The following is a 13,161-nucleotide window of genomic DNA, read 5'->3' as shown; positions in this document are numbered from 1 at the left end:
GCACGTCAGATTTATCGGACTAGTCGGACGGACGACGGATTTATCGGCCTCGTCTAGACTCTTGAGTTGACAAGTAACTTGTATTAGCATGCACACAATGTATAAGTCAATGCGTAAGAGTCCCGAGGCTATGAGGACGTGTAATAGGACAGATAAATTTGTCTTTCATAGTTGTGCAAACATTTTTTTTCCCTTTTCTTTTATTACAGCATTTTGGCTAAATGTTAATGAATAGCAAGCCAATGGAAGCAGTACCTACACTTTAGAATAAACCCATGTATGTCGAGTGCAGCCATACCTGGCTTGCATGTATGTGGAATCGTACCTATCCCAGCAGGCTGGTTTCAACGAACAATTCAATAAGCTGCAAAATGTGGGTGCAGGTTTTTCACAGTTTGATTTTAAAATTATCTCCTTGCGCCTTGAAATGATGCAATATTATTGGTTAGTATTTTACTTGTATGTCCCTGTAATTTTTTTTTTAATGGAAAGGTTCAACAGTCAAATTTAATATTTTGTGTACATGGTATAGCCCTTTATTGTGCATACATGTATTGGATTTGTATACGACTACGACAAGGTAGTAAAGGGATAAATAATTTCCTCGTGATTGTTGTGCATACACGGCTCAGAAGCATAATTTCTTGTCTCTGTGTGTGAGGAATGAGGGGTTGGGATGAATAGAGCCCGTGCTCAAAGTCACTGTCTTCGAAGTGGGCGCTGCAAATGACGCTCGTGTCGCTGGGGCCTTTCCAGTTTCCCCTCGTCAGCTTCACTTTAGATGTCCATATTCTCCGACGATTATCATCTTTCGGAAATACATGAAGGCTTACACCATCTTTGCTTGTATTGCTGCATCCTGCTACGATACATCTTGCAGGCATTTTCAAAAGTACGGCTAAAACTGTTTAAAACTTTCGCGAAACAATCACTGGAATTAAGACGATCACAGAGATTGCACTAACATGTGCAAAATTAATCTGTAAGAACTGTATAAAGGCCCTGTCACACCTTGACGATTTAGCCAGCGTAAGCCGACTTATGAAAAATTTGTCAAACGCTGGCACATGTCGAATACGTTATGGGTAAGTTTTGATAACATTAAGAGCATGCTGAAAAACACTGCCATACGTCGTAGTACGCTGGCTTTCATCGTTGTACTTTGCGGTTGTCCTCAAATTTTAGCATGCTTGAAATTTTACGACGTATGCCAGCGTATGACTCGCACGTTCCGCTACGCTGGCCATAAGTTGTAGGCACGTTATGCGATCGTTGACACATGTCGACACACGTTACTTGTAAATTACTCATAAGTCGAAACACGTCGAGGTAATGATTAGCATACCCAAAACTTATTTATAACCTATGAGTAACGTGTTGTAGGCACGTTACACGATCGTTGACACACGTCGAGGCACGTTATGCGATCGTTGACACACGTCGAGGTACATGACTTGTAAGTTACTCATAAGTCGAAACACGTCGAGGTAATGATTAGCGTACCCAAAACTTATTTCTAACCTATGACTAACGTGCTTTGAACCTATGTGTAACGTACCTCCAACACATATTGACGTATGTAGACGTATTTGATTGACGTCTTCCGGACGACCACAGAACTTACTGAACGTGTTTCTAATTTACAGCTACCGTATAATGGCGTATTGGCAGCGTTAACAAAAAAAAACAAAAAACAATAACTTCCGATATTTCGTCACGTGCCGTTACGTCAGGTCCGATTGCCTCTTCAGTTTGCTCGTCTTATTCTTCGTTCCTCCTCTGTTAATATTTTCTGTTTGAGGATATTGGAACGTCGATGTCTCAACTTAAAAGCAAATATCCGAATATATTTTAAAATTCATGATAGACTAAAAAAATAAAATAAAGTAAAAAAACAACAACTTCAGATATTTCGTCACGTGCATTCACGGAGCCAAGGAGAAAAAAAGAAAATGTGCCTTGATGGAGAAAATAAGTTTCGGGTACGCTAAACATTACCTCGCCTTGTTTCGCCTTATGAGTAACTTTCAAGGAACTTGTGTCGACATGTGTCAACGATCGCGTAACGTGCCTACAACTTATTCCCAGCGTAGCGGAACGTGTGAGCCATACGGCGAGTACGTCATAAAATTTTCAGCATGCTTGAAATTTCACGACGTACTTGACGTACCACGAAATATGACAGCATACTTCATCGTTTTTCAGCGTGCTCTTAACGTATACACAACTTACCCAAACCGGATTCGACGTGTGCCAGCGTTTTAGACACATTTTTCATACGTCGGCATACGCTGGCTAAATCGTCATGGTGTGACTGCGTGGTTGACACTTCCAATTCTCAGGCGGTTATGATTTAAATTGGCGTACGGCAGGTTTTTAACAGGCTACGCCACGAGTTCGTCAGCGATACGTGCAGCGTGCTATGCCTAAGTTAAACTATCGTTGGACATAGGTTGTGAACGCCGACAACAGGCTAAGCATTCGTTGGTATAAGTTATCTATAAGACAACAAAATGTTCTGTGCCCATTACTAATGTGTTATGCATACGACCAAAACTTTTAAAAAAAACATCAAAATTTCAGCATACGCCAACGTTTTACATACATTTTTATACGTTGCCATTGCTGGCTAAATCGTCAATCTGTGACAGCACCTTAAGGCACGCGACATCTCGACTCTCGAGTTAATCCACTCTGTGCAAGTTACTGTATGTGACGTCACGCTGCGATTCTCTGAAGTCCATTTTTTTAAGGGGCGGGGCATAGCAAGTTGTGAAAGGCTCCAGAAATGATCGAAATATTGCTCTAATTATCCCATTTTTGATTAAAAAAAAACATGGGTGATTTCTTCACTGGGAAGGTCAAGTTAATTTATAAATAACAAGTTTAATTTGCATGTCAGGGGACCTTTAAAGGCCTTCACTCATATGACAGGATAGAGAGACATGGGGAAGTCACAAGACAAGAAGCTATATGCAGGCAAACCCTGTTGATTCACACCATGAAGAGAAACATTCTGTGCAGGCCAAATGTTCCATCAAGGACGATGAGAGGTTGGGAGTGACCCAGTGGAGTAGACATGGCGCCAGCTGGGTGGGGCATGACCTCCATTCTGGGGAACTCAAAATGATCGCAGCCTCTGATGTCATATTCCCAACATTCTCCGCCCCGATGTTTCAGGCCCAAACCCTTTTTTGAGATCAGTTTTGAAGATGTAATCGATGTTGTTTTACACCCCTCCCCTCTCATTCACCGTTGGTAGTTCACCCAGGCGGCAGGTACGGTGAACTCCTTTTCCCCCTCATGTCATGGTTCCCTGGTGAGGACGATGTTTTTTTTTTGTGCCAAGATAGCACCTTGAGGCCCATCAAAATGCTATAAAGACAGAAACGGAGGATAAAAACATTAAACATAGGTTCTCTGAAATGATCATTTTTCGACACGCACAATGGGGTGGGTTTGAGGTCTCCAAATGTACACTTTGGTGATGCATATCTGAAAACACAAGCAATTACTTCAGGCTTATTCTAAACATTCATTAAGGAAAAATCTGCTCTATTTTTTGCATTAATTAACCTCGAGGATCCATTTCCACAAGAAATATCTTGTATATTAAAAGCGTGATGAAGCTACATACATAAGAACAGGGCTGGATTTAGACATGGGCAAGCTGGGCAGTTGCCCAGGGCCTCCACAACCAGGGGCCTCCACATATTTCATGAAAAAAAAATTGTAAGGAAAAATGTATTTGTGAGTGCCTGAATGGTCGTTGGTAGTTAGTGGAACAGATATAAGATATTCATCTTCTCTCATTCTCTATTTTATATAGAAGTCAGTTGACTTCTATAGGAGTATGGGACTTTGCATGTCTCTTTCCTATTATTATCCTCGAATTTTTCAGGTTACATTTATGGTCCTTGCATTTTTAAGGTTACTTTAATAGTTAGCTTACGTTTTGTTAACCCGGCTTTAGCCGTTTGCACTTTGATCGACAAAACTGTTGAGGTATATTCAGCTCACATCATGGCGAGAAACAGTGGACATGCATGCGCGTCAAGCGTGCTCACTTGTATCTTATGTGAACAGATATCTTACGTGAGACTGAGATTAATAAGATTTACAAAGGGAACATTCAAATTTGTCTTCATAGCATCATCAATTTTGACGTAAACAACTCGTGTTGTCATCATGATGTTTATAGATGGACATATTTATTCAGATTCTTTGTTCTTGAAAAATATACTTTATGGATGACTGTAAATAAGTCTTGTCACCTTTTTAGTATTCTAAGGTAGGGTGGGCCTCCACTACTGAAGGCTGCCCAGGGGCCACCACATGTCTCAATCCGGCCCTGGATATGAAGCCTTCGAACCCGTTGGCTGGAGAGTTCGCTTGACTTCACCCACAATGGTTAGGAAGAAAATCCTGAGGCTGCCATGTTGGTTTTCTGGTAAGCCTAAGACGTTTTCAGAGGTCTCATTCATATTCACAATTTTAATTATCCTAGCTATATAACCATGATGTATTATATATGCACATAAGCAGTAGGCATGTTTTTGCTTCATGCATGTAAGTTGGGTTATGTTTTTTTCAGGAACAATCGAAGCAGTGGTCTGGGCAATCCACCACTCAAATAAATGGATGAGCAATTTGTTTAATATGGAATAGGCAAAGCCGAGAAGCGAATGTAGAATTCTTCTTGCATTCGCTTCTTAAATATATCAAAGTAAACAGTCTTTTTGCTATGAAAAAATAAATATTACCTTAACATTACCTTCACAACAACAACTACACCGCCTAGAACAGGATCTCATCTAAAAAAAATTAATATTACCTCAACATTACCTTCACAACAACAACTACACCGCCTAGAACAGGATCTCATCTAAAAAAAATTAATATTACCTCAACATTACCTTCACAACAACAACTACACCGCCTAGAACAGGATCTCATCTGAAGAAATTAATATTACCTCAACATTACCTTCACAACAACAACTACACCACCTAGAACAGGATCTCATCTGAAGAAAAAAAAAGTTCTCAACATTACCTTCACAACAACAACTACACCGCCTAGAACAGGATCTCATTTAAAAAAATTAATATTACCTCAACATTATACCTCAACATTACCTTCACAACGACAACTACACCGCCTAGAACATGATCTCATCTAAAAAAATTAATACTAGATTGAACGTCGAATTCTTCGTGCATTCGCTTCTGACTTTACCTATAACTTGTTCACAACTGTATACGCAATTTCCGGTTACTTTGGCCTGGATTCGGGATCAGCGATCAAATAATGTAAATCACGATTAAAAATTATTTTTTGATGAAGCGGGAGATGTCTTTATTAAAATCAGTGGAGGAAATATACACCATGTCTGATATTATTTGTGTCTTTCATGTCTCGGACGATGCCTTTATCTCCCGGCATGCATCATTCCCATGACAAAAACCGGAAACAAAAAAAAAACCAGAAGCAAAAGGGTCATCGGCAACGACATGGATTCAAAATCGCCATGTTATTGTGTTGTTGTTGTTGTTGTTGTTGTTGTTTCCTATTCTCTCATGTGCACGCGTTAAGTAATATTCACAAGATAGAAATAAAACCCAATCGTGTTTATACACCGCACAGCGTTTAAAAACAACCGGAAGCAAAAGGGTCACAGCCAACGACACGGATTCGAAATTGTCAGGGGTATTGTGTTGTTGTTGTTGTTGTTGTTGTTTCCTATTCTCTCATGTGCACGCGTTAAGTATGAAGCTCACTGCGTTCGCTAATGAATGAAGATTTTGTGCGTAATTAGCCAGAGTTGTCAACGTTGAGTTGTGTGAAAATTCAGAAGTGTTGCCATCAACGACTGGCTACTGCAGGGATGTGTTCGATGACCAAGTAGCTTGTAGAGTGCTCACCAAGTGGCTAAAGCACTCAAGCAAGCACTCCATCGAAACAGGTGATAAGGAACTGCTGGCTTGGCAAGCGATAGCAAGCTTTTCGGTAACGGAATAGTGAGTGCTTCAGGCTTTACATCGAGCAACATGAAAGGTAATATTAAATGATCCCCGATCCCATTCCTTCGTGGGTATAGGGAAGTGTTTTAGGCCCCCACAAAAATAGACGAGGCAACACCGGGTACCCCTGCTCATATACTATAAGAGAGATGCTTGCCTGTATGTCTCTCTGCTTGCCATTTTTCTCAGAGATGGCCAAAAGTATCTTCGTCAAACTTTGAATAAGCCTGGTGTTGCCTTAGCGGTTAGGGCATTGGCTTGGGATCCTAGGGTCCTAAGTTCAGTCCCTGTTTTTCTGTTGAATTAACACCAGGGGGTTGACTCAGCCTGTCCATACTTCCAAGGTCAGCAAAATGAGCACCAGTGTACTGGTTACAGGGCACTACATCACCAGCATGGCTGTGCCACTAACCAATGATGCAACCAACCAGCAGCCAAAAAGTTTATGCACAAAGAGAAATCAATCTTTGAGAGGGTCATCAAGTGAGTGATGGGGAGTGTTTTGGACAAAAATAATTTTTGGAAATTTTTGAACAGAAAAGTTGTATTTTTGCGGTTTTCTTAAATTGTTCTATAGTGCCTAAGTTTTTGTCGCTACGTGAAAGGTAATATTAAATGATCCTTGACCCCATTCCTAGGTGGGTGTCGGGAAGTGTTTTCGGCCCCCACAAAAAATAGAAACCAAATAAATTTTGATTTCTTCAAAATGCCAACTGCATTATAAGATTGCGGGCAATGTCCTCATCTTGTAATCTTGGACTTCCGGTTTGGGTTCTCTTGTGACGGTGGCTGGTTCTTTTCAGGATCTCTGCTGACCTTCTCAAAGATAAGTTTTCCAGTCGTTTTTGTCATATTTTTACTGTTATTTTGTTGTCTCCATGTTTACTGTGTGTTTCAAGTTAGGTTTTTGTTAAAACTTATGATAATTGGTGAGTATTAGTTGATATTTTCATATTGGGTTTCCTTGAGGCCTACAATTCTTCTTCCCAACTGTGTTCATGATCTTGTTGTATTTTCTCATTATTGCCTTCAGTTTTTATTTCCTCCCAAGTATACCCTCCGTTTCATGTCTTAAGTTAGAAAAAAAATATATAATAATAAAAATAATAAATTAATAAACAAGAATCTTTTTTCCTTTTCACCTTTCCCTTCCCTAACCTTCTCGACGGACTCTTCCTCTTCCTTCGTCTTCTTCCCTTTCCACATTTCCAATCCCACTTTTATCGTGAAGGTATTCACCACTCACCTTCAATAATTTTTCTTCAAACTCTTCCTTCACTCTGCCCTCCAATTCCCTAATCTTCAAAAAAAAGTCTTAAAATGTTTCAACTTCCTCTCTCTGTCATACTTCTCCTCTTCTTCAAAATTTTGATTTCAATTTGGCCCTCCCTTCATCCCGTGTTGAAAAATTCCACCTGTTGCAAAGCTTCCTTCCTCCATTCTCGAAATTGTTCTGTTCTCCATCCATCTTCCAATGTGTTTAAACAAATCTCTGACCAGATTTTAAAAATCCCATTTTGCAATGCTTGTTCATCTGCTATTATTAATCGTTCTTTTTTTTCCAACTTCAGTGCAAATTCATCCCACCTCTTTATATCTACCTCCTCTTAACTCCTTCTCTGTAATACCCCCTCCTTATACCCCCCTTTCCCCTTACCCCTCCATTTCAGGTCTCCCCCCCTCACTCCCCCTTCTAAAAGCTGCCCTCCTTCACATCCATATAGCTGCCTCCTTCCCCCACCCTCTCTCTTCCAGCTCATTCCTCCACCTCCTCCAATTTTCCACTTCCCTTTTTCCCCCTCTCTTATTACTCTCCACTGCAACTCACCCCTTCACCACCTCACCCTTTATCCTCTCCCATAGCTCTTCTGCAATCTGTCAACAACTCTCACTACCTCAACCTCACCTCCCTCTCACTACCCTCCCCCCCCTCTCCTCTCATAAAACCAAAGCCTCCTCCCCTTCCTCTTCCTTAACAGTGTGGACCTCAAACATCGATGGTCTTCACTCTGTCCTGACTGATATCTCCAGACAGGTTGCCACTGACAAACCAGACATAGTCTCTTTCACAGAAACTTTCCTCTTTCAAGACGTCTCCGATGCCTTAGTTTCTCTCTCTGGTTATTCCCTCATCCGATATGATAAACCTGAGCCTTGTCCTGGTGGCACAGTTGCTCTCCTTATCAAAAACTCTATTCCTCACTCTCCATGCAATGCCCTCACTCCTCCACACCCCCACGAATACCTCTGGCTACGACTTCCCCTCCGCTCCCACCTCTTGTCTATATTTGTGTTGTACCATCCACCAAACAGTGATGACTCCATTTTCATCTCACTCAACGAAAACATGGACCAATTTCTATCCTCTCATCCAAACTCCCTCTTCCTCATATGTAGTGACTTCAATTGTCATCATGCCAGTTCGCTGGGTGTGGGTACCTTCCTCACCTGCCATGGCTCTTCAGCAAAGACTTCTGTGACTCATTGGGACTGACTCAATCTGTCAATTACCCGACTCTGATCTCAACCAACGGTACTCTGTCTCTTTTGGATTGGGTTTTCACTGATTTCCCAGAAAAAAATAGGTTCATCTGACCACATGCTTGTTAAAGCGGTCATCTCTCTGGCTGTTATTAGAGAACCACCTCAGTGCTGACTAGTCTGGCCGATTTCACCCAGGCCAAGTGGCAGGGTCTTCAAGCAGCCATCAAAATTCTTGACTAGTCTCCCATTTGTACTCTCACCCACATCAACTCATCTTGGGAATTTTTTCAAAGAAATTTGCTCTCTCTCATGCACAGATTTATCCCATCTCGTCTTCAATTGTCCTACCCTTCCTCCCACCCATGGTACACTGAAGCTTGTGGTTAGGCTGTTGTCCTGAAACAACTTGACTTTCCCTCATGGAAGGCAAATCCTTCTGAAGGCAATCTCAGTTCTTTCCACAAAGCTCGGAACAAATGGTGTCTACCCTCAGGAGAGCCAGAAAACCACATCTTTCTCATCTCAAGTCTGAACTCTCAAACCTGTCTCCCTCTTGGTTAAGTCTGCTTCTTGTGTATGTTCCCCCTCCATCCCCTCCCTTACCTCGAATGACTGCACAGCTGACACTGCATGCAAAAAGGCTGAATGCCTAAACTCCGTGTTTGCTTCTAAATCTTGTGTCCCAAACCCATCGCTTTGTGCACCCTCCTTACCCAGTCACACCCAGTTGTTCCTGGAATCTGTGTCCTTTTCTCCTGACAAGGTGGAGAGCTTGGTGTCGAACCTTGACTCAGATTCTGCAACTGGTCCATATGGCAATAGTCCATGTGTCCTTAAAACCTGCTCTGCTGTGCTTGCTCACCCTCTCTGTTCTTTTTAACCTCTCAACCTCGCCAAAAACCCTCTTCTGGTGAAACTGCCAAAACCAAGAATCGCTGCTCACATTCACTCTTTCATTCCTCTTTTTTCCTGCCTCTGGAACAAACTCCCACACTCTCTTCAATCCCACTCTTCCCTCCAGGTCTTCAAAACAGCTGTTCACCACCATCTCATATCTTCCCCCATACAAAATCATCTTTTATACCTCCGTTAATCCACCTAAAACCCACCTCCTTCAAGTCCCTGTTTTCCTTCCTAAAAGTCCCTGTAGTGTCCATCTTGTTTACCCTGTGTACCCCACCCCATCCTTCTCCCTTCCACTGATCCCCTATTGTCTCTGTTCCCCACTATTTTGTGTTTCCCTCAACTCCCCCCTCTTGTCTCCTGCCTTATTATATGTTCTGTGTGTTCGCACTTACACGAGCCTCGACATGGCATGCAAATTTTGTTTTTAAAACACCAGGTACCACCTCGAATGTATATAACATTGTTAGCATACAATGAACACGTATATTCGTTATTACTACACCATGGTAAACATTGATATAAAAAACGATTCGTTATCTTTGAAAGAAACCAAGAGAGCAATAAGAGAAATGTCCTGCTGTAACTACTGCTGGAAAGGCAATGGCAAACTACTCGGTATAACCCTTGCCAAGAAACCGAAAAGGACACCCACCTGAGTGGTGTTGATCAAGTCAACGCTATGTACAATCGAGAACACTGGAAAGATCTCATCATGTCACCACGTTAAGTGGATGTCATAAGAAGCAGGTTATGAAGGTCAAGGTATATATTTGGTACCTTCTTATTAAGGGAAACATTCACCAACAACATAATTACGTTTGTATAACTTAGTAATTCAATCTCATTCATAAAAAAGAGTCTTCATCTTCATGACCTCTTGAGTGATTCAAATTTTTAACAAAAGTTTTCGGAATGAATCTGATTAAGAATATAACAAAAAAGGCAGTAAACCTTCCAGTCCAAATGGTTTCGAATCGTTATTTATTGAAAATCTATGTGATTGTGTTCCCTGATATCGTCGAATGTAAGGACTCTGCAATGACATCATAATCGCATGACGTGGTGGCAACCCTATTCCCTATAACAAAGTGCATAAAAGAGGTAGGTAGGTTGAAGTCGTGTGGAAGCCGACAGTTTGATTGCTATCATTGTGACAACACATTGTACATCGTTAGCGTACAATGAGCACGTATATTCGTTATTGCAACACCATGGTAAACATTGGTGTAAAAAGCGCTTCATTATCTGTGAAAGAAAACAAGGCAGCTGTAATTATCTACCTTCAGGTCAAACACAATAATTTCTCTCAACGTGCCGTCGATTGCTCCATCAAATATAAGGTGTTCCCTCGGGGAACGCATTGCGATTGTCCGCGCCCGAGTTGAGAGCTTAATTAGCCGCACAGCTTTGCCAACAAGGTCTCTTTTATGGCAGCAATTTCCTAAAAACCCCACTCAAAAGGAACCGTTGTGGTTGACAGTGCAGCGGAGGAATATGGGACGGTGAGCGTGCAGGGGTGAGCTGCATGCGGAGTGATACATAACCGTACATTTCTCCATCCCACTCCATCAGTCCATTCATACACAGTAACTATTAAACCTCACGCCACATTTCCAAGGAGGTTTCTCCTGTGGTTGATGGGATAAATTCGCAAATAAAGGTGGGTTTCCTTGCGTGTTATGTTTGCTTTTACCAACAGGTCGACGATTGTGCCCATTCTTTGCCTCCTTTTCTCACCTGGCAGGTGCGACACCTATTATAGTAGCGTGCACAGTGCATTTGCAGCGTTCACCTAATAGTCGAGTGATCAATAAACAAGCAGCTATATTGTATAACTCCTCAAAGCAATTGTGATTTGTGTTTTCCATTTCTAGTGGGGCAACTTAGCTAAATATAGCATAACAATTGTGCATTTTGTGAGGAAAGCACCAAATTTGGCACACGAGTAGCCTATCATATTATGAGCAGATTTGGATATTGGGCCATCTCAAAATTTTTGATGGCAGTGGAAAATGGCTGCCACAGCCATCAACGGCTGAATTTGAGATGGCCCAATATCCAAATCTGTTGATAATATGATAGGCTACTCGTGTGCCAAATTTGGTGCTTTCCTCACAAAATGCACAATTGTTATGCGAAGTTGCCCCACTATTCTTTTTTTTCTGACAGTGGAAGAATGTATAATATTGATTTTCATTACGATTCTCGTGATTAGTATCAGCTGTCCGACCGACAGGAACAGCAAAGAAGCTCTCCACTGCAAAATTGTGTGGTGACTGGTGTTGGCAAGGCACTATTGTGCCATGCACACTCCAAACCAACTCCTGATCTTTTTTTGCTTGTATGATGCACACTATGCTGGCAGGATAGCTTGGAGGCAAGGACGGATTAACCTACAGGCTAATCAGGCTAGATATAGCCTTTGGCCCTCATATTTTTCAGTCCTCAAATTTTGCAATCTCGTTTTTTTCCAGATCTTGTGGAGTGATGATTGATCGACCAGTCTTTCGAAGAAAGGAGGCTGGCAAAATTAAAGGAATCCGAACAAAGGTAGCAAAGACAGGATGTGGCACTGAAAAGGTACACCATCTCTGAGGACCTTTTTGCTCCTAATAAATCCAGTGAAGAAGTTCAGGTGAGTACCTTTCAGATATCCAATATGAGTGAACCTACTGCACCTGATGAAAATGATCAACCTCCTGCAACTTCACTTGCTGCAGATCCTTCTCTCTTCTAAGAAGGGTTAATGTGTGCTCTGATTCACCATGATTGAAGAGCATCTTGTTGCTTTATCCCTCTTGAGTATTGACACTGAAATTATCAGGTATTTGAATTGTGACATCATTCATGAGTTTTCCACAGCGGAAGTGAGAATGAAAACTATTTCGGCTTAAAAACCCCTTCAGTGTGATCATACTCATTGGGGGTGTCTGCACTTTATTTGAAGATGAACAAAAAGAATGTGGAGCAAAATGAAAATTAAAGGACAAGGGGCAAATCACCGTTACCATCTTTATGGTGGCCTGGAGGTACACACACTCACTTCTCACCTATCTACCCTGGGTTTGAATCCTGTCCCAGGCATAAGCTGTCATCATGGTGTTTCACAGATAGGGTGATTCATCAATGTGTGTGCCCTCCCTCGGATGGACGTGAAACTGGGCGTCCCATCTGCCCGCATTAGTTGGTGGACATTAAAGATCCCATAGTGTCATTCATGAAGAGTCGATAAGCTATGGCCAGCTTACCTGTATGTCTCTTACATGACCAAATTACAAATTCATTCCCTGACCTAAAACAGGAACTGTATCAGTGGCACAGCTGTGCCCTCAGCCAATGATGCTCCCTCGTATTAGCCTTTGGCCCCTCATAGCCTTAATCCGGCCAGCCTGCTTGGAGGTATGTGCACTCATCTTTGAGTTCGAATTTCGACGCAGCTATAAACTCTCACCTTGGTGCCTTGCATGCAGGGCAATGCATCAGCATGCATTAGTCGTTGGTGGACGTTCCCAATGTGTACTTCACATTGAGATCTCAAGGTGCATTTCACGTCGAGATTCCAAGCTGCATTTCACGTCGATATTTCAAGGTGCATTTCACGTCGAGATTCCAAGGTGCATTTCGCATCGCGATTCCAAGGTGCATTTCGCATCGAGATTCCAAGGTGCATTTCGCGTCGATATTCCAAGGTGCATTTCGCGTCGAGATTCCAAGGTGCATTTCGCGTCGATATTCCAAGGTGCATTTC

The 13,161-nt window shown here is 41.9% G+C and overlaps 1 long non-coding RNA gene across 1 annotated transcript in view; it reads left to right on the top strand.

Annotated features, from left to right (window-relative positions):
• LOC147030187 (uncharacterized) overlaps nt 1–12,921 on the top strand; it is a 13,645-nt gene extending 724 nt beyond the window's left edge. Inside the window, exons 2-3 of the long non-coding RNA XR_015056253.1 lie at nt 4,283–4,450; nt 11,888–12,921. This is a non-coding gene — a long non-coding RNA (uncharacterized LOC147030187). The remainder of the gene's footprint in view (nt 1–4,282; nt 4,451–11,887) is intronic.
• The last annotated feature ends 240 nt before the right edge of the window (nt 12,922–13,161 follow it).

Source organism: Eptatretus burgeri, chromosome 3 (genome assembly GCF_056783735.1).
Source record: "Eptatretus burgeri isolate ZD-2024b chromosome 3, Ebu_testis_v1, whole genome shotgun sequence".
Classification (NCBI taxonomy): domain Eukaryota; kingdom Metazoa; phylum Chordata; class Myxini; order Myxiniformes; family Myxinidae; genus Eptatretus; species Eptatretus burgeri.
The sequence above is the reverse complement of the archived record's forward strand: the minus strand, read 5'-3'. Positions and strand labels throughout refer to the sequence as shown.